The following is a 21,373-nucleotide window of genomic DNA, read 5'->3' as shown; positions in this document are numbered from 1 at the left end:
TATTAGTTAATCTTTATGGATATTATGAGGCATGGATCTTAGTTCATGTGAATGTTATTTGAATACTACTTATTGAATTTTTTATTCAAGCTATTTTTTTGCCAGTCCTGGGCTTGAGCTCAGGGCCTGAGCACTGTCCTTGGACTTTCTCGAGGCTAGAGCTCTACCACTCGAGCCTCAGCATCATTTTCAGCTTTTATCTATGGATGTGGTATTGAGGAATTGAACCCAGGTCTTTGTGCATGCTAGGCAAGCACTTTATCACTAGGCCAAACTCACAGCAGGGCCTGTAAGCTATTTTTTATCTGCCAAATGAACTTTTCATTTTTAATTTGAAAATTTTCATTGTGTTTATTTACGGGATACAATTTAATGTTTTGATCTATACATACAATACAGGTAGGTTCAGTCAGGTTAGTTAAATAGTCATTACCTTAACAATTATCGTTTTGTGGTGACAATGGTAAATTTTAACATTTTGACTATGCAATGCACTAATTGTGACCACAATAAAATGTATAATTAGCTGAATATGGGGTCTCATGCTTGGAAGTACGTAGGACAGCTTGGGCAAAAAGTTAGTGACATCCTCATTTTCATGGATAAAAGGCTGAGCTTGTTGGTTCACACCTGCCATTCTAGAAATATACAATGTGTAAGTAGAAGGATCATGACTCACATTGGCCTCGGCATAAACATGAAAACTAATAACTAAACAAGCACAAGGTCCCAAGTATGGTTCAGTACTTCCAAAATAATAGATAACTAAATCATCTTCTCACTAGCTAAACTTCAGTTAGTATCTTCTCTTCTGACAACCTTTTCCTCTCTTTTAATTTTTAAAAATACCTTTAATGTAAAAGTGATGAATGGGGGGGTCCTTACTTTCTTGTTCTCGGGTAAACACCTTCTGATTCTCTGTCACTATGAGATTGACTTATTTAGATTCCATATATGTGGGATTATACAATATTTGCCATTTTGTGCCTGGCTTATTCCACTTAGCATAGACTCCTCTGGTTGCACCTATGTGGCCAAGTTTGACAAAAATTCCTTCTTTGCAAACACTGGCCAGTTTTGTGCATATGTACCAAATTCTTTCTTTCTTTCTTTCTTTCTTTCTTTCTTTCTTTCTTTCTTTCTTTCTTTCTCTCTTTCTTGTTAGGGTGGTGCATAGAGGGGTTACAGTTACATTCATCAGGTGGGTACATTACTTTTCACACATTGACACCCCCTCTCATGTTTTTGTTCCGATTTCCCTCCCCCCACACCTTTCAATTATGTTGTTTTTTCCCTTCCTTTTTCTATTTCAAATAAACAAATAAACATATATACAATACACTAATTATCTAAGGCGGATACAGTAGCAACATGGATAAACCATAAGGGGGAAAAATGAGAAAAGAAGTAATTTCACACAGTACATTAAGAACATCAATCGCAAAGATAAACCTTTTGTTTCCATATCCTAGAGCCAATTCTCTCTTTCTCTCCCTGTCACTGTCACTGTTCCTCCCTGCCCCCCTCTCTCTCTTTGTGAATCATGGGGCTTTTTGTGGATCTCTGGGGCCTGGGGGCTGTCCCTGAGCTCTTCAGCTCAAGTCCACCCTACTTGAGCTGCCGACCATCCTTCTTCCACTTTTCTAGTGATTAATTGAAGATAAGATTCTCACTGACTTTAATGCCCGGGCTGGCTTTGAACTGTGATCCTCAGATCTCAGCCTCCTGAGTAGCTAGGATTATAGGCTTGTGCAACCGCAACTGGCCCAAATTTTCTTTAACTTTCTTTAACTAGTCATATGGTAGTGGATATTGAGGTTGTTTCCAATTCAGAGCTATTGTGAATAGCACTACAATGAACACATGCTGATTTTATTTCCTTGGCATATATATCCAGAATTTCTTGGATTGCTAGAGTGTAAATGATCAAAAGAAGAGATAAAATCTAATATAGTCATAAAAACTGCTCAACAGCCCAGACCTGATTTCAAGCCCTACAACCAACAAAAACAAAAGCAAACTAAACTAAATATAATAACACTACTCCCTGCCCCAGAATTTTCAACATAACTAACACCAGAAAAATGCATTAAAACCAAAATGGGATATTGTTTCATAATTGTTTGAATGGGTGTTATTAAAGAGATATATGATAACAAGTATTGGTAAAGATACAGAGAAAGTGGAACTCATATTGTTTGAAGGAAAGTAAACAGGCATAACTATTACAGAAAACTGCATTGGGTGAACCTTTGTTGAAAATTACTTGTCCATATATATTGTGGGTGTATGTGTGGATTCTATTTTATTTCACTGCACAATTCTATTGTCTTGCTTATCACAGGTTTAAAAAATTCTAAATCAGTAAGTGTTACTTTTCCAACTTCATTTTCAAGTTGTTTTGTCTACAGTAGGGTGCGTGTATTTTCACATGAATTTTAGAATGTTCTTATTAATTTCTACAAATAAGCCAGATAGGATTTTGACTGGGGTTGCTTTGTAAGAATTGATCTCATTGGAGAAAACTGACAGCTTAATGACATTACAGCTTCTGCCATAAGAATATATCTCTCCATTTTTTTCAGTTCTTCCTCTTTCTCTCATCATTGTTCAGTAGATTTTGGTACATATTTAGTCAGATTTATCCTAAAATCCTAAAGCATTACCCTTCTTTGTATGCTATTCAAGCCCTGTGAATTTTGAGGTTTTCCTATCAATAGTGGCTCCAACCAATAACGGACCAGTTAAATGTTTTGAAGAGATGCATATAGATCAAAGAAACAAACTGTGTCCTAATGCCTCTTCTTTAATCACAGTTAGAAATTGAATTCCTTTGATTTTTACATTAGATACACAGAATGCTCCAAAGTGTTTTTGTACTGACTGGATATCAGCTGCCTGCTCTTTGGTGAGTATGTGTGTGTACATCTGGGTATTCACACCTGACAATATGATATCTTAGTGAATTTCATATTTGTAAAATTAAATTGATAACCTCTGTGGTTTTGATAGACAGGATTTTAAAGTGGCTTTTAAGGTTTTTGCCTTGTGCCACACATTTTCTGTGTGCTTCGTGGGGGCTGGATAAGCAAATACAAAGTACTTGTCTAGCCCTCAGTACTTGAGGCCCTCAGTTCAATCTCCAGAATAAGACAAGAAGAATAAAAACAAAAGCCATAAAGACTGAGAAGATTGGCTTATGTCTTTAATTCCATCAAAACCCAATGTCCACCAACAAAAAGCTGGATATAGAGTTGTGGATCTGTAGTTTCAATAGGCTTAGGGGAAAAAAAACCCACAAGGCTGTACCTGAAAAATAACTAAAGCAAAAAATAGACTAAGGGTCTAGCTGAAGTGCCAAAATACCTGCCTACCAAGCATGAGGCTCTGAATTGAAACCCAAATACTACCCAAACAAGGCAAACTAAAAACTAAATGAGAAGCTAAATCCAAGAACAATTGATGCATATTAGAAGGAAAATAAATATTATAAAAGTTTACAATTTCATTTTGATATTTGTAAATAAATCAGTGTCAGTGTATACAAAAGATCTGGCAAATAAGTAAAACACAGATTGAGTTAATATACATTCAAGTCACTGCTTCATTCCTTTTATAGAAAGATGCAAGTGGAGTTATTTTACCGTCAGGCCCAATCAGCATTTGCCCACAGGAAGAGAAACTCCTCCAATGTTCATGGCAAGAGTGTTAGGACATGGATAATTATACTATGTATGTTTGAACTATTTTATCTATATTATATATATTAACAAAATGTTACAACTAGAAAATATCTATTTAGGTTAGGACACTTTTTCTGGATCATCTAGTAGATCTAAGAGAAGATACTTAGTGAGTCTTGTGATACCAAGTTAGCTTATTCTTTCTGAGTGTTTTGTTTTATTTTATGCAGGGTTAATAATGTTGGCCAGAATGCTTTCACAGTGGAGGTTTAGTTTCAAATAAAATAATGCATTTGAAAGTACCTTATAATTTTATACAATATATACAAGTATAATATGAGTAAAAATTGGTAGCGTTTATGGTTGGGGTGTAGCATAAAGAGGAACTTGTGTTAGAAAAAAATAACTAAAGGTAAAAGGGGTGGGGTGTGGCTTAAGTGGCAGAGCACTTGCCTAGCATGCATAAGACCCCAAGTGCAAACTTTACTGACAATTTAAAAAGTTTCGGCTTGCATGGTAAAGGGGATATGATTCTCTGGAGCAGAAATGTTGAAGAACAAGGAAAACAGCTAGGGCACGTCTCAGTAGTAGAGCTCATGCCTAACACCCACAAGGTCCCAGGTTCAATGCATAGTCTCAGTAAAGCGAATCATCAAACAAATACATAAAATGCTTAAAATGTGAAAAAAAGTAGGTATATGTAACAGGGAATCAGGTTGTGAAAGGAAAGATAGTCAAAGCAAAGCCTTACTAGTGAAAGAAAACAAAAATGCTTGATGATCTGTATTTTTCCTAGAAAATGTGTAGAATTATAAATAGAAATGATTGAAGAGGTACATTGAGGGTGGCCTTAGGCTATAGCCACCAAGAAGGCAAAGAATGACTAGAAATAGACAAGGGGAAAAACTGGCTTGACTGGGGTTTTAGTTAGTGGCTAGGCTGACAGAAGTGGAAAGGAAAGGAATACTCAGAGTTTGAAAGTAACAGCACAATATTTAAGAGTTGGGTGCCAGAATCAAAGTAGTGGGGGATCCTGAATCTTGCTCTGACACCCGATTATTATTTTTTTCATCTAGGTAAATAGCTTAATCATTTTGCCTTAGTTTTATCCGTTGTAAAAAGGAGATGGTAGTATGTAGTTGGTAGAATAGCTATGGAAGTTTAGTAAGTTGATAGTGCTTGGCTCAAAGTAGACAGGAAAAAAAATGTCAGACTGGTGTATTTGTAGCTGGTTTCCCTTTTGTTGTTAGTTTGTATTGCAGGAGAGATGGAAGCACTCAGCTTGCTATAAGAATGATGAACTGTTAGTTTTAAGGACAGCGTGGGGCAGACTTATTTTGGGAGGAGAGAGCCCCAGTGAGGGTGAAGTAACATCAGTTTTCACAGTACCTTCTTTACCTGGCCTCCTCCCATCCCATTTCCGTGGTAAGTATGAAGGAAGTCCAAGCTATGGCTGGCGAGATGCATCTGTGACCTTCTTAGCCTAGCTAAGCCGGGGCTTGGGTAATGGTGTCCCTAGATACTTGGCAGTTTTCACTCCTACCTTTTGGGCTCCAGAAGCCCTGTGGGCTCTCACCCAAGTGTCCTGGTTTCTAAGGCGTGAGGGCCACTTGGCGGTCATCCTGTTTCCGGGGACTAGGCTGGATACGCATTGGCTGAGGAGTTCAATACGGACCCCCACACTCTCCTAGCCCCAGCTCCCCAGGCTGGCCTCCCGCGCAGGCGCTGCCAGGGCTAAGCGTCCCCAGAGCCCTTCCCCAACCCTCCCCTCCCCCGCCGCCATGTTTCCCCTGCCCGCCCGTGCGCTCCCTCCCACCACTCCCCCTCCCTCTTCGCCCCAGCTGGGCTCACGCTCCCCCTCCCTCAGCTCCCCCCCACCCCCCGGTGAGGTCAGGCAGAGGCTCCTCCGCTGTGGCCGCCTCTGCCGCTGCTGCTCAGCTTCTGTTCCCAGTGAAGCCTGTCACAGGGACTTTTGAAAAGAACTGGAGCAGCGATCCTGTGCGTGCGCGAAGACAGGGTGAAGTGGCCAGGGCAAGCGAGAGAGGGTGCAGAGGTGTGGGTGCTGATACTGTGAAGCAGGAAAAGCGACCCAACTGCACCACACGATCGCTCGCTCTCCAAGCGTTGCAGCGCAGCAGCTGGTGGACAGGCAGCCGCGGCCGGGCGCCTGGGACGTGGCCAAGCAGGTGAGGCAGGATTGGGAAGTCACCGAGGCGGCTGCCGCAGCCGCTTCTCGTGCCTCCCCGACCGACTTGTGCCAGGGGTGCGACACTCGGAGCTGGCTGTGTGTATCAGGGACAGTTAGGCAGGGAACTAGCTTCACTCCTGTCCCCTCCTTTGTGCCCCCCCCCGCCATTGCCCGCGTGCTTATGTGCACCCCGATTTCAACACCTTTACATCTCTAGGTTCCCTCACAGGCATGAGTTCTTTTAGTACCATTGCCAGAGTCCAGCTTTCCTGTGCTTCTTTGTCATGTCTCCAAGCTCTTCTGGCTTCTCTCTCGTGGCTCTAATAGTCTGGGATCCATCTGCCTGCCTCAGCCCTGCTGTCCCTTCCCCTCTCTCAGTTTTTACTTGGGGATCGAATCCATCTCTCGAGAATCTTCTAAGTTGAGAGGTTCCGCTGCCAACTCCCCCCACTCGGGAATTTTCTTCCAAGCTTTCAACTTAGTTCCGCACATCTTTGGTTCTAGAAGTCTTTGGTGGTTTGGGTTTGATCACACTTGACTAATGATTTCGCCCCCTCCCTCCATTAGAGACTTCTCGTCTTTAGTCTACCGCTTACTGAGAAATGCTATTAAATATCCTCTAGTAAAAATATCCGTTAAAGAGCTTGAAACTTTCTAGCTTTCAATAACCTACTCTAAGGACCATACCTCCTTAAAATGTGTCTCTTTGTGTTTGTATGAAATCCTCGTACACAGCCCTAAAGCTCCCAGAGCAGCCTTGTGGGAGAATGCATTGGTGGAATTTCTCATATCTGGCTCCATTTCTCCATCTGTAAATCACGATGTCTCTCCTTTTAATGTAGTTAGAGAACCTTGCCGGTTTCAGAAAAGTCACTCAAGTTAGCACAGAGTGCTCCTTAACCATATTTAATGGGAAGTGAGACACTCTGGGTTTAGAGCTGCTTCTGTTGACAGGGCACCTGCTTTTCGTTTCTTTTCTTTCTTTTGAAAGAAGCCACACTTTCTTATGCTACATCTCCTATTTATATAAACTCCCACAAGCAGCATTTTAGAACCCCATAGTCCTTACCTAAAGAACCTCTTACTGTTAGCTGTGGTTACTTGCTCTCCATACATTTACCGTGTTAGTTCTCCCATACTAATGTTCCTTTGCTCCCTTCCATACTGTAATTAGTGAGCCAAGAAAACTCAATGGAGAAGCTGAAAGCAGAGACAGATACCAGAAAACTCCCGCATGCTGACCTTCACAGCTGTGTTTCTGGAAATTATTTCGATCTACTGCTCAAACTTGAACACTGAGAAAAATGGATTAAGCAGTTATGACATCATTTTAGGTCTAAAAATAATGGTTCCATTAACTGCAAGTTTTTATTGATATCCTTAGATTTAACATAGATTTGTTTGCTGAGTGTGTGACTGTGTGTTACCATTGCTAACACTGTGCATTAATTGGAAGCAGTCTCCAAAGAAGGCAACTTGGAAAGAAGATAGTGCATAAATCTCACTGTACTGGTAGCACTTATTTTGGCAGTGAAATAATAAGAATAGTTTGTGTTGCAATAGAATATGATATAATTTTTAATGTGCCAGCTCTGGAGCTTGAACTCAAGGCCTGGGCATTGTGCCTAAGCATTTTTGCTCAATGCTAGTGCCTTCCCACTTAAACCAAAACTCCACTTCTGAGTTTTTCGTGGTTAATTGGAAATAAAGATTCTCACAGACTTTCCTGTCTTGGCTAGCTTCAAACCATAATTCTCACATATCAATATCTCAAGTAGCGAGGATTACAGCCATGTGACACTGATATTAGGCAAATGATGTGATTTTTAAAATAGAAAAATTTTTATTACCTTACATTAATAATATGGGGAAATATTTCTTTTGTTACATCTCACACACTAACATTGTATTTCAATCAACTCCTCCCTTCTATTATTCTCCCATAACCTGCCATTTTATTTTTTTATTGTCGGATAATGTACAGAGTGATTACAGTTACATTTGTCACGTAGTAGGTGCATTATTTCTCACACATTGATACCCTTTCTCATGTTTTTGTCCCCATTTCCCTCATCCACCCCCTCCCAATAATCTTGTTTTTCTCCCTTCCATTTCCTAGTTCAAATAAACAAACATATATGCAATATACTAGGTAACAAGTCAGATACAGTACCAATATGAGATTAACAATAAAGACAAAAAAAGAAGAGTAATAACATGGTACATTAACAACAACTCTAACCTGCCATTTTAATAAACACATCCTAGATTATGTACTATGCATCTATGGAGTTTACTTCTGAAAAAAGTAATTTTCAAACTTCACTAAAGGTTATTGATTATCACTTAAGTTAGACAATATACCAAGATGATATTTTTTCCTAATTCATTTCATAAACTCTTCTTTTTCAGTTGATACATTTTTTGGCAGTCCTGGGTGTTTAACTCAGGGCCTGGACACTCTCCTTGGGCTTTCTCAGGGCTAGTGCTCTACCACTTGAGCCATAGCACCACTTGCAGCTTTTTTCTATATATGTGATACTAAGGAATTGAACCCGGGTCTTTGTGCTCACTCTACCACTAGGCAATCACTCTACCTCTAGGCCAAACTCCCAGCTTCAATTGGTAAATTCTTATATATGTATATATATACATATATATATAGTAATTAATAGAAGGGTTACATTATATTCACCAGATAGAAGGTGCATTACTTAACAATCATTGCTACTCCTTCTCATGTTTTTGTCTCCATTGCCCTCCCCCACCCCCTCCCCTCATTTTGTTTCCCCCCTTCCCTATCCTATTTCAAATGAACAAACATATATACAATATATCAGATATCACTTGGTATGATATCACAGGGCATGAACCCTGTCAAGGCTAGTGCTCTACCACTTGAGCCTCAGCACCACTTCTGGCTTTTTTTTTCTATGTATGTGGTACTGAGGAATTGAACCGGGGTCTTTGTGCATGCTAGGCAAGCACTCTACCACTAGGCCAAACTCCCGGCCCCTCACTTGGTAAATTCTTAAGGTCATTTTTGTTCTATTTAAAAATGGACTATTGTAAGAAGGGGTATCAAGGTTGGAGAAGTAGTGTACCCACTACCTGATGAATGTAACGATAACCCCTCTGCACATTATCCCGAAAAAAATATAATAAAAAACCGACTATGGTAGAGAAAGGGCAATTATTCTAATTAATCCACCTTTTTGTTGTCTCATTGTTTTGGGTAACTCACTTTTGAAAAAAATACAAGCTTGTTCCTGCTTTACAGATACAATTTTGATTTTCCACCCTTTGAGATCACTATCAATACTGGCTCTAAAGTGAGCTCACCACCAGTGCAATTATATATTAAGACTATATTTCACTGGGAGGAAAAAATGTGGATTGAGTTAACCATAAACTTTTGCTCTAAATCTTCACTGTGTACTTGGTAGCTTTTCTGATAAGCCTAGAGATCATCAAACTGAATATTTCTGATGTTACTAAATCTAACTACAGCCTTCTGTTAGATTTTATACACACATATACAAATATATATACACACACATATATATAATTTCACTATATTTAAAATTATTTATGTAATTCAACTTGTAGTGAAAAAGACTAACAAGTTGTCAAATTTTTCAACTTTTTTGATGTTTAACATACTACTAAAACATTTTGGATATTTTTTCTTAAGTATACTGGCTTGATTCTATTTTTATGTCTGATAGTTTGGCAGGAGTCATACATTTGAGAAAATCTATAGAAAGGTTATGCAAAAATGAAAACACTAGCAAAAACAAAAATTAGAAAAAAAGTGGCTCAGTTTAGATATACTCATAACAATTGGATTTTAAAGTATTTTTGTTCACATAAAAATTCATCTTTATAAAATCTGTTGAGTACCTTTCACTTCCTAAGCTGTATACTACACAAAATGGTAAAATTCATTAAGCCACGACCTTTATTGTTGTGGGTTGTCATATGTGTTGTACTTTACCAGATGATAATAAACAAGTAAACATTATAAGAAGATCTGGATGGATGGTAGAAAAACAATGAAAAAATAAATAGGAGAATGTGATATGGAAAACAAAAAAGGTGGTTAAGAAAGGCCTCAAGTGTCAATTTCCAGATAAAGGAATGCTTAGAAAGTCAGTAAACATTATGTTAATTAAGTGTGTTTGTGAGAATGTGTCTTGAATGAATGTGTAAATTCTGGGTGGATGAGGGGAAGATTTACTACCATCTCTGCCCACCCCATCACTCTGTGGATCATCATCCTGTCAGCTAGAGAGAGAACAAATACCTAAGGTCAACTAGTTTATCTTCCAGAGACAGGTGAGATGTTTTCTCTCTGGTCTTGGATGTCAAAGCTTGCTAGCTTGGGTTGTTCCAAGATTAAGACCAGCAGCTCTTGTTTCTTCTGCTTTTGGCCTTTATCAAACGAGAGTTCAGCCAGCTTTCCTGGTTCTCACACCTTCAGACATAGGTTGAAATGCACCACAGGCATCCAGGCTACAGCCTGCAGATGACTCCTTCATTGCCAGAATTCTGTGACACATTTCTGCTAATAAATCCTCTTGTATATCTGTATGTATATACTATTTTTGTGTGTCTTTGGAGAACCCTGACAAATAAACCCTTTCAGAGAAGGTGATATTTGAGCAGAGACTTGAAACAGAAGTTGAAGGGGTCTACCTTGTCAAGAACATAATCAGAGACTATTCTATAGAGAGAAGATTAAAAGCCCAGGTCTTGAGGTAGGTTAAGTTCAAGGAGAAAAGAAAGAACCTGGTGCTGGTGACTCATGCCTGCAATCCAGGAAGCTGAGACTTTAGGATCTTTATTTGGAGTCAGCCTGGGCACAAAAGTTTGCTAGACTTTATCTTACAAAACTAGCAAAAAGCAGGAGTATAGGTGTGATTAAGTGATATAATGCCACCAGAACAAGTATAACGAAGTATAAGGCCTTAAGTTAAAAACCTAGCTCCCTCCACCTCCCCCCCAAAAGAGCTGAAAATAAGCCAGTGGGTAGTGTGATAAAATTCTAGTGAGCTGGCTGGGATAGTAGTTAAAGAAGGTGTTAAAGAGCTTAGAATGAGTCAGATAAGACCAAAAGGTACTGATAAAGAATTTCATTTGATTCTCAGAACAATGGGAAACAATGGAAGGCACTTGCTGAAAAAATTCCTCAATGAAACAAAAATGTTTTGCAGAAGATAAATACACTCTAGCTACTCAGCTGTTTATACTAAGAGATATAATTTGGTACTGTTTTATCTTTTATCTCTCCATCTGGTGTTTTAAAGCAGTGTCTGTGAGAAATTATAAAACATACTACTTAATTAGGATGTTGTGTGGATTGATTTCTGTACCTCACTCACCTCATCTCTAAAATAGAGGTAAGCATTCCTGGTACTCATAAGAATTAATTGAGATAGCTTGGCCCTACATTTCTTTGCAATTTTCAAATTTCAAAAGCTCTGAAAACCAATAAAGATTTCATTTGGTAAGTCAGACGTATCTGCTCAAGTGGTTAAAAAAAACTGGAATTGAATCGACAGGAGTATATGTATAGTCTTTTTTCTACTCTTTATTTGCTTTTGATATATAATTAGTTTATGTGAGAGTGCCACTGACCTCAGTGGACAATTACATACTATATGGTATACACAGTGGGCATAAATAGTGGGGAATTTCTGAATTTGGATTACATCTAGCCTCCTAATTTTCCAATAAGAGATTGTACACCTTATAGGAAAGTGCAAGGTAAAGTCCTGCATGTGGTAAGTTGTTGCTGTGGATCAGTAAATGTATTTCTTTATCTTTCCCAATAGCTTGCTCATAATGATTGTTGTGTGCATTATTACCATGTATATATACGTATGTATACGTATATATACATGGTAATATATATATATGCTTATTTATTTGTACGTCATAGAATAGAAAGGAATGGCTATATAGGCCTTATATCCTATACCAACAGATATGGCAGGGTCACATGATTAAACCCATCTAGGACCCAGGTCTTTTAGTACTGTTCTGTCTAGTAGCACAAGGAGAATATTTTCTCTCTATGTGTCCTTTTGTCTTTTATTATTTAATGAAAATCATGGGTATTTGGAACAAGATAATTTTATGTGTGGGGGTTGCAATTCAGTTAAGAAGGTTTTTAATGTGACCAGACACTCATTCTTTGTAATTGCTAAGTATTTATTGAACTCTTAATATGTATAGACTCTGTATTAAAAGCAGAAGAAAGACTGGGTACCAGAGGCTACTTCGGAAGCAAAGAATGGGAAGATCATGTTTCTGCATCAGTCTGGATCAAGAAGTTTGTGAGACTCTTTTGCAACTAATAATTGGCCCCAGTACCATATGGCTGTCATATCAGAATATGAAGGAAGCTCAGATCAGAAGGATCATGGTTCTAGGCCAACCTGGGTAGAAAGGTCTGTGAAACTATCTCCATGGAGGGAAGCTGGATATGATGGAGTCTACCTATAAGAAAGAATCTGGAAGCCTAAAGTGAGCAAGATCACTCACTGTCTAGGCACACACCCAAGTAGGAAGTGAGATGCTACTCCACAAATAAACAGTAAGAAAAAGAGGTGGAGACATGACTCAAGTGGTAGAACCACTGGGTTAGAATGCATGAGGACCTGGGATCAAATTCAAGAATCACAAAAGAAATACATTTAAAAAAGGTATACCACAAGTTAGGTATAATCCCATTCACAGTTACACTGAACCATGTGTTTATGTTATACTTTTTTCCTCTTGAAATTATTAATATTAATATATACAAAGGAAAATTTAAGAGTCAATTAAAAAGTTACCTTAGTGTTTATTACATGAATTTCTTTTCAATTACATTTGGTTGAAGGTCCCCTATTGTTTAAGTAAGCCATTTCCCATTTCAACTAAAAGTGTATACTTTTTATTCAGGTATACACCACACCTGAATTTTCTATATCCTTGCATTTTTGTTGTTTGCCAATAATTATTTGTTTCATGTTATTTTGCCTGACAGCCTTGAAATCATTTTACAACTTTGTTAAAAATATATTAAAATATGTATTATATCTCAGGCATTGCACTAAGTCTAAACAGATTCTGTGATGGAGTCATTTCTACTACTTTGTGCTCTCTTAGACTACAGCACATGTACAACGGAGCAGGGTGGTGACACAAAGTAAAGCAGCTTGTGATTTCTCTCTTTTATTTTGCTCAGTTTCCAAGGTTAGACTTTATTTTTTCATACCGCAAATAGTTTTTACTAATTCAAGCACATTTTTAGAGCTAATATTATTAATTTATTGATACACAATACCTTACTTAAAAGACACTGGAAATGTATTGGAAAATATTCTATTTTTCTTTACTTTTCGTTTTAAAGCTTGTATTCTCTGGAAGAATCTATTTAACACAAAGATTTAGAACATGAATAGGTAGGTTATTTAAAATATGTAAAAATATGTAAATAAATGCAGACACATTGTATTTTAAAATGCAATATTCATAGGAAAATTTGATGTTAAACCTTAAACTTCCCAGCAAGTGTTTGTTTGCAAGAGTTCCTTTGGTAACCTTAGGATGACCCTTTTGAAAGTCAGGAGGCCATATTAGATTTGTTCTTTAGTCAAGCAGGCATGTATTTCCATAGCTTTAATAAATTTTCATGAGGATTTATGGAAATAGTGATCATTAGTATTTTTCGCTATGATGCCCAATTCCTTTTAACTCAAGGATGCACCCTATTAGATAATAGTTCAAATGTTAAGATCTGTTGAGATTCTTGTGGATCAGCAAAGTCATACTTAAGACTGAGTACTAGATGGACCAAGCAAGGCATATCTTCAGAAGAGCAATTATTAGAACACAGTGACCATGGATTTAAAGCAACACCATTAATAAGGTCAAATTATGTCCTATTCTGTGCACATTTACCTGTCTCACTGATTTCAAGTCATATTTGCCAACTTTAAAGTTGCTGTCATTTCAACCTGTTCAGTATACAAAGTGTTTTGTTAATTGCTGATCACTGGAGTATTCATTTCTAGAAGAAAGTTGTCAAGGTTTGCTTTGAGTTTGATCAAAGCTTTTCTACAATTTGTGATGGTTTAAGCAATTGCTTAGTTTGCTCAAAATGAGGAAGATAAGGAAAAGGCAAGTAATGAAAAGGGGAGGAGGAGAGAAGTAAATGGAGTAAGTCAAACATTGAATCTTTCAACTGATTTTCATTATTGCTGTTCCACTTTTCAGTGTGGTCTCCTGCCAGACACAGTTCACAGTGACTGGCATTGCTGTATTGTTGTGTTAGTGCTCAAACATAAGGGAATGGCTCTAGAGGGTAGTGATTAAAGGAAACTCATTCTAATCTGTAGGGGAGTTGTTTCTGTTCAATAAAAGGATTAGAGAGTTGTAGATTTTCCTTCTTAACTCCACTTTTAAATAATGGCCACACATATCTACAGATAAAGACTATTCTGTTCAGCTCTTGACTGTTTCTTAGGTGGAAGGCAATAGAATTTAATGGCTAAAATCTCAGGGACTGGCATCACAGGCTTGTGTTCAAATCTGAACTCTGCCTCTTCTTCTCAGTGTAATAGCAGGCAATGTGTTTTATATCTCCGAGGCTTGTTTTTCTCCTGCTTAGTATCTGATCTAGTTGTTTTACGGATTAAATGATATAATGCATATAAGGACTAAGCACAGTTCTTGTCGTATAATGAATGTGGCTATTCTATAGGTGTGCATGTGAAAGTGCTGGGATTGGGGATTGAACACAGGGGCTCATGCTTGCTTGGCAGAAACTTTCCTACTTGAAGTATGGCCCTAGCCCTTTTCTTTTCTTTTTTTGAGATATGGTCTTATAAACTTCATCTCATCTGATTAAAACTCAATTCCCTCCATCTCTGCTTTCCTAGTAACTGGAATTATAGATAGGGCTTACCATTTCCAACAATGTTGACTTTTAAACATTGAAAACATCTTCTGATATTTAAAGTGGTCTCATTTTTTTTTATTTCCAATTGTTCCAAATTAAGAATATTGAAAAAGAAGCAATTGAAGCACTAGGAAAAGGGCTAATTCTGTATAAATGTCATTTTTATGTTATTATGATTAAGTTTTTTAAAACTGTAGTCAAAATCTAATAATTCCTTAAGAAATGATTTAAAAATGTATTGATAAATGAATGCATAAGTCAATTACATTGATAGTTGAGACCATGTTCAAGTATTGTAGCAATTGTCCATCATTTTGAGTTGAAGCTACCTTTCTTGCTTTCCTACGTAATTCCTTTTGACTCCAATGTCAGCCATGTGAGACAGAGTATTCTTAGGGAAGCCAAGTTGATTATTGAATGCCCCAGAAACACAAAAGGGAAAATCCAGGTAACATATCAATCATATATGCTATTTATCCAGAGAATTTTGGTGACAGTTATTATGGTAATATATATATATATATATATATATATATATATATCCAAGTACTTCAGTAGATTAGCTCATTGTCCATTATTACATGTCACTTGGAGGTGAAAAGATAATGGTCAAAAATACTTTTAGGGTTGGTGGTATAGCTTAGTGTCAGAGAACATTCTTTTAAATTTTTATTTCTTTTCATTTCTTTTTTATTTTTTTATATTTTTTATTATAATTAATAAAGGGGTTACATGATATTTGCCAGATAGAAGGTACATTAATTCACATACATTGATACCCTTTCACATGTCTTGGTCCCCATTACCCTCCCCCATACCCCCACCCCTCATCTTGTTTTCCCCCCTTCCCTATCCAATTTCAAATAACCAAATACAAATATATCCAATATATCAGATAACAAAGTGAGATACTGTGACAATATGAGATAGCCAAGGGACAGCAAAAGAGATGAGAGATAACATAGTACATTAAGGACAACAATCATTCATTATATGGCTTTTGTTTCAATATCCTGGAGGTCCTTTCAATTAGCTTCATACTATATGGCCTTATGTATCAAGGTTTTGCTCTATTGCAAATTTCTGCTAGTAGAGCCCAAGGTTTCTACAGATTATGACAAATGAGGGAAACCATTGAGCCTAAGTTCCTTTGAGTCTGGCTTACTTCACTTAATATGATTTTTTCTAAGTCTTTCCATTTCCTAACAAATGGGTCAATGTCGTTTTTTCTGACAGCAGCATAGAATTCCACTGTGTACAAATACCACAACTTGTTGATCCACTCATCAACTGAAGGACATCTAGGTTGTTTTAATTTATTTTTATTGCTATAAATGTGATATACAGAGGGGCTACCAATTCATAAGTCAGGTAATGAGTGCACCTTTTTTTTTTGCTGGTCCTTAGGCTTGAACTCAGGGCCTGGCACTTTCCCTGAACCTTTCTGTGCTCAAGGCTAGCACTCTACCGCTTGGAACACAGCACCATTTCTAGCTTTACTATTTATGTGATGCTGAGGAATCAAAGCCAGGGCTTCATGCATACTAAGCAAACACTCTACCACTAAGCCACATTCCGGCCCCATAAGTGCACTTCTTATTGGACAATGTTACCCCTTTCCTTCACTCTCTCTGTTTTATCCCACACTCTCTGGCCCACAAGTTGTACAGCTCATTTTTAACATATCTACTGAGTATCACTGCTCAATTTATTCATCATACCTCTCTTCACTTTAGTTCCCCTTATACCTCCAAGACAGACAGATGAAGAAAAAAGAAAAGAAAAGAAACTTCTCTTGTTCCATTTTCTGGAGTTCATTTTTATAAATATTATTTTATCAGGGGCATTGTACCTTTATATTCCTCTCCAAAGACTGTTCTCCTTTGGTCTCACTGTGTGTGAATATATAGAGCCCTGCATAATTTTTCATGTAGTTTAGATAAAGCTTCTGCCACTGAGAGAAAACATGTTTGTTTTGTCTCTCTGGGCTTGGCTTACCTCACTTAACATGTGTTGATCTAGGTCCATCAATTTCCCTGAAAATATTTCAGAGCACATTCTTACCAAGTGTGAAGCCTTGGATTTGATCAGCAACACTGCAAAAAAAAAGGATTTTTAGAAATATTAGACTTACTCTCTCCTCAGGTGATTAGCTTATGTGTTCAAGGTAGCTCTCATTATGTATAGTGTATCTTTCTTTTGAAGCGTTGTTAACTAGCTATCTTCATTTCAGTTATTCTTATGGAGGATGCACAGTGAATTTAAATAATGTGCTATGAATGAAGTGGAGTCAAGAGCACATACCCTTGGTTTCTCACCCACTGCTTTTGAAGTAATGATACAAAAATTCTTTAGTTCAAAGGACCTTTTAATATCTTCAGCATTTCAGTGAATTGTAGCCAAAACAACACTAGTAGAGATAGCCATTATTGTAACTATACACATATACTTTTTTGCACATGCTCATTAAAAGTAGTTTGATATTTATTTATTTATTTTTTGCCAGTCCTGGGCTTGAACTCAGGGCCTGAGCACTGTCCTTGGACTTTCTCAAGGCTAGAGCTCTACCACTTGAGCCTCAGCACCACTTCTGGCTTTTTTCTATGTATGTGGTACCGAGGAATCGAACCCAGGTCTTCATGCATGCTAGGCAAGCACTTTAACCACTAGGCCAAACTCCCGGCCCTAGTTTGATATTTATTAAGGAATTTTTCTACATGCGTTTTGTCATCATACAGGTGCAGCATTCAATTAAACATCCATTAGTATGCACTGGTTAAGCACTTATATGTAAAGAATTCCACTGGGAAGAGAAAAAAACTTTTTTTCTGCTTGGATACAGATTACAGCCCAGCCAGGGGCTACCCAGAACATTAACTTTGTCAGCTGATACTAATATAAATGCCAATAATACAATATTATCACAAAACACACCATGAATCTGATACAAGTCCAAAATCATTCTATGTATTAATATATTTAAAATATCACAATGTGATTAAGTAGAGGCTGTTATTTTTAAAATATATTTTTATTGTAATTAATAGAAGGGTTACATTATATTCACCAGATAGAAGGTGTATTACTTCACAAACATTGCTATACTTTCTCATGTTTTGTCCCCATTTCCCTCCCCTCATCTTGTTTTCCCCCCTTCCTTATCCTATTTCAAATAAACAAATAAGCATATATACAATATATCAGATAACAAGGTAAGATACTGCAACAATATGAAATAACCAAGGGACAGCAAGAGAGATGAGAGATAACATAGTACATTAAGGAAAACAATCACTCATTATATGGCTCTTGTTTCTATATCATGGAGGTCCTTTCATTTAGCCTCATCCTATATGGTCTTAAGTACACTACTTCTTGAACATTGTTGTCCCTTCCCATGTTTTTTTCCCACTTTCCTTCCCCACCCTCCCAAGTAGTAAAGTTCACTTCCAACATACTGTCTTGTGAATATTGCTGTTACATTGGTTCACCAAAACCTTTTTTGTGGTATGCTTTGTAGAGGCTGTTATTTTTCTCAATGACAGATAAAGAAACCAAAGTACAGGAAAGTTTAGAAAACTTAGGCAAAGCTTCACCTCTAATAAGTCAAAAAGCTAGGGATAAAATCTATGCAGTCTGTTTTTTGATTCTGTGCTTTTAACTACAACAGGTCCTTTCATTCTATCTCTGGCAAAGGGCATTGTGTAAGAGAGCATGATAACTTAAAAAAAAAAGGAATGTTAGAAAAAAGATTCTAGAACTGCACAGAAGAATGATCACAGGAGAGTTGTGTCTAGATACTTTCAAGAAGACAGTTTTGAAGGGGGTCTTATTGAAAAGTACTTGTGAATATTTTAACGCACAATCTCTGTCACTGCCTGCCTGCTTGTCTGTCTGCAGCTAAGTATCATATGTACACATCAGGGTATTTTGAAAGACAAAAGGCAGAGGGTAAACAAGATTGAGAAACCCTTTATATGTATCTCTACTAGAGATCTGATTTGGTGTGCAATCTTTGATTTCACAAAATATAAAATAATTGGCAAACAATTCACTCACTTTAAATGTATTAACCAGTGGGTGTGTTCCACCACCATCACCAGATTTTGTTACATTATCCTCCCTCCAAAGGGGGGGAAAAACATGTGTTTTGGAACAAATACAAGCATGAAAGGGATGGAACTTGTTTTCTGGTACTGCTGCATCCTTTTTAAAATATATTTTTATTGTAATTAATAGAAGGGTTACATTATATTCGCCAGATAGAAGGTGCATTACTTAACAAACAATGCTACCCTTTCTGTTTTTGTCCCCATTTTCCTCCCCCTACCCGGTACTGCTGCATTCTTACATAGATATTCAAGATGTGGAATTTGGATCTTTCTGCTAGTTTTTGTTTAGTTTACCACCAAATTATTGTTAAGGCTCTTTTTAATTTCATGATGACCAGTGGATCTGAGGATTGTATAGTCAGTTTTACAGAGGATTATCTACTTGGAAGATTTTGAATTTTAATCAATTGATTATATAAATTTGCTCATTTTATTTGTCATAAAATACTGAGATTAGTAGTAAATAAATCTAAGTCAGACTTCTATTTGAAAACAAAACTGTTCTGATGGACAGGGTAAGTCTAACCAAAGTACATTGTATTCACATAAGGACATGTAGAAATGAAATCCTCTTTTTTTCATATAGTTTTATTGTAATTAATAGAAGGGTTACATTATATTCACCAGAGAGAAGGTGCAATACTTCACAAACATTGCCACCCTCACTCATGTCTTGGTCCCCATTTCCCTCCCCCACCCCTGCCCCTCATCTTGTTTTCCCCCTTCCCTATCCTATTTCAAATAGCCAAATAAACATATATACAATATATTAAATAACAAGGTAAAATACTGTAACAATATGAGATAACAAGGGACAGCAGAAGAGATGAGAGGTAACATAGTACATTAAGGACAACAATCACTCATTATATGGCTTTTGTTTCTATATCCTGGAGGTCCTTTCATTTAGCGTCATCCAATATGGCCTTATGTATCTAGATTTTGCTCTATTGTAAATCTCTGCTACCAGAGCCCAAGGTTTCTACTGATTATGACAAATGAGGGAAACCATTGAGCCTATGTTCCTTTGAGTCTGGCTTACTTCACTTAATATGATATTTTTCCCCAAGACTTTCCATTTCCTTACAAATGGGACGATGTCGTTCTTTCTGATGGCAGCATAGAATTCCTTTGTGTATAAATACTCATCTTCTTGATCCAATCATCTACTGAGGAGCATCTCGATTGGTTCCATATCTTAACTATGGTAAATAGTGCTGCAATGAATGTTGTTGTGCTAGTGGATTTAGTATACCAATATTTCTGGATGATTGGGTAAATGCCAAGTAGTGGAATTGCTGGGTCATAGGGGAGCTCTATATTTAGTCTTTTGAGGAATCACCATACTGCATTCTATAGTGTTTGAACGAGTTTGCACTCCCACCAACAGTGTAGTAGTGATCCCTCCTGGCCACATCCCCACCAGCATCTGTTGTTATTAGATTTCTTGATCCTGGCCATTCTAACTGGAGTGAGGTGGAATCTTAGAGTTGTTTTGATTTGCATTTCTTTTATGGCCAGAGATGTAGAGCATACAATCCTTTTATAACCAATTGCTGCTAATAAAGAAGTAGAAAATAAATGCATAAGCCATTCTGCAAATTGTTAAAGTCACTAATATGATTGGCTACTTCTTTGTAGCTCTGAGAATTTTATGGGCACACACTATTTTTTAAAAATGTCTAGGCTTATACCTGACATAGGTTGCTAGTGGATAGATTATAGATAGACATACAACCCTCCCTCTTTTTTTTTGGTGGAGATACAGGATCGGAGTGGAGTGTTATTGAACATACAGTATTAACATGCTACTCTGTACAAATCTTTTGAAATAGTTGGATTAGGTTACTTTTTTGGCTACTTAGGCTTCACAAAATTATACAGTGTGGTAGTTTAGAACTGTATTTCAGGCTGGCGGGAGTTACCCAACCCATGGCGTGTGTGTGTGTGTGTGTGTGTGTGTGTGTGTGTGTGTGTGTGTGTGTGTGTGTGTTTAGGAAAGAGAGGGAGAGAGACAGAGACAGAGAGACAGAGAGACAGAGACAGGGAGAGAGAAAGAGACAAAGAGAGATGGAGGGCAGCAGACTTGTTTCTAGATTTTCATTAAAAGTAACCAGTTACAGCCTGTGTGTGTGTTTTCAGAGGAACTGCTACTTATTTTTTTTGTGGGGCTTGAATTCTGGGCCTGGGTGCTATCCCTGAGCTCTTCAACTCAAGGATACCACCCTACCCTTTGAGCCACAGTGCCACTTCTGGTTTTCTAGTATTTGATTGTAGATAAGCATCTAATGTCTTTTCTTGCCTGGGCTGGCTTTGAACTGCCATCCTCAGATCTCAGCCTCTTGAGTAGCTAGGATTACAGGCATTAGCCACCACGCCTGGCTATACTTACTTTTTATTATTAAAAAATGTAGACTTAATCAGATATCCCCCAAAA

General features: G+C 37.5%; 1 protein-coding gene across 2 annotated transcripts in view; it reads left to right on the top strand.

The window, feature by feature from the left end:
- Positions 1-5,584: 5,584 nt before the first annotated feature.
- The window catches only part of Klhl13 (kelch like family member 13), a 150,500-nt gene continuing 134,711 nt past the window's right edge, over positions 5,585-21,373 (top strand). For both annotated transcript variants that reach the window (XM_090325890.1, XM_090325885.1), the window contains exon 1: positions 5,585-5,869. The gene's annotated coding sequence lies outside the window, so the exon portion shown is untranslated. The remainder of the gene's footprint in view (positions 5,870-21,373) is intronic.

This window comes from Megascapheus bottae, chromosome X (assembly GCF_031878675.1).
Source record: "Megascapheus bottae isolate mThoBot1 chromosome X, mThoBot2.hap1, whole genome shotgun sequence".
NCBI lineage: Eukaryota > Metazoa > Chordata > Mammalia > Rodentia > Geomyidae > Megascapheus > Megascapheus bottae.
Note: the sequence above shows the minus strand (reverse complement) of the source record. Positions and strands in the feature narration are given on the sequence as shown.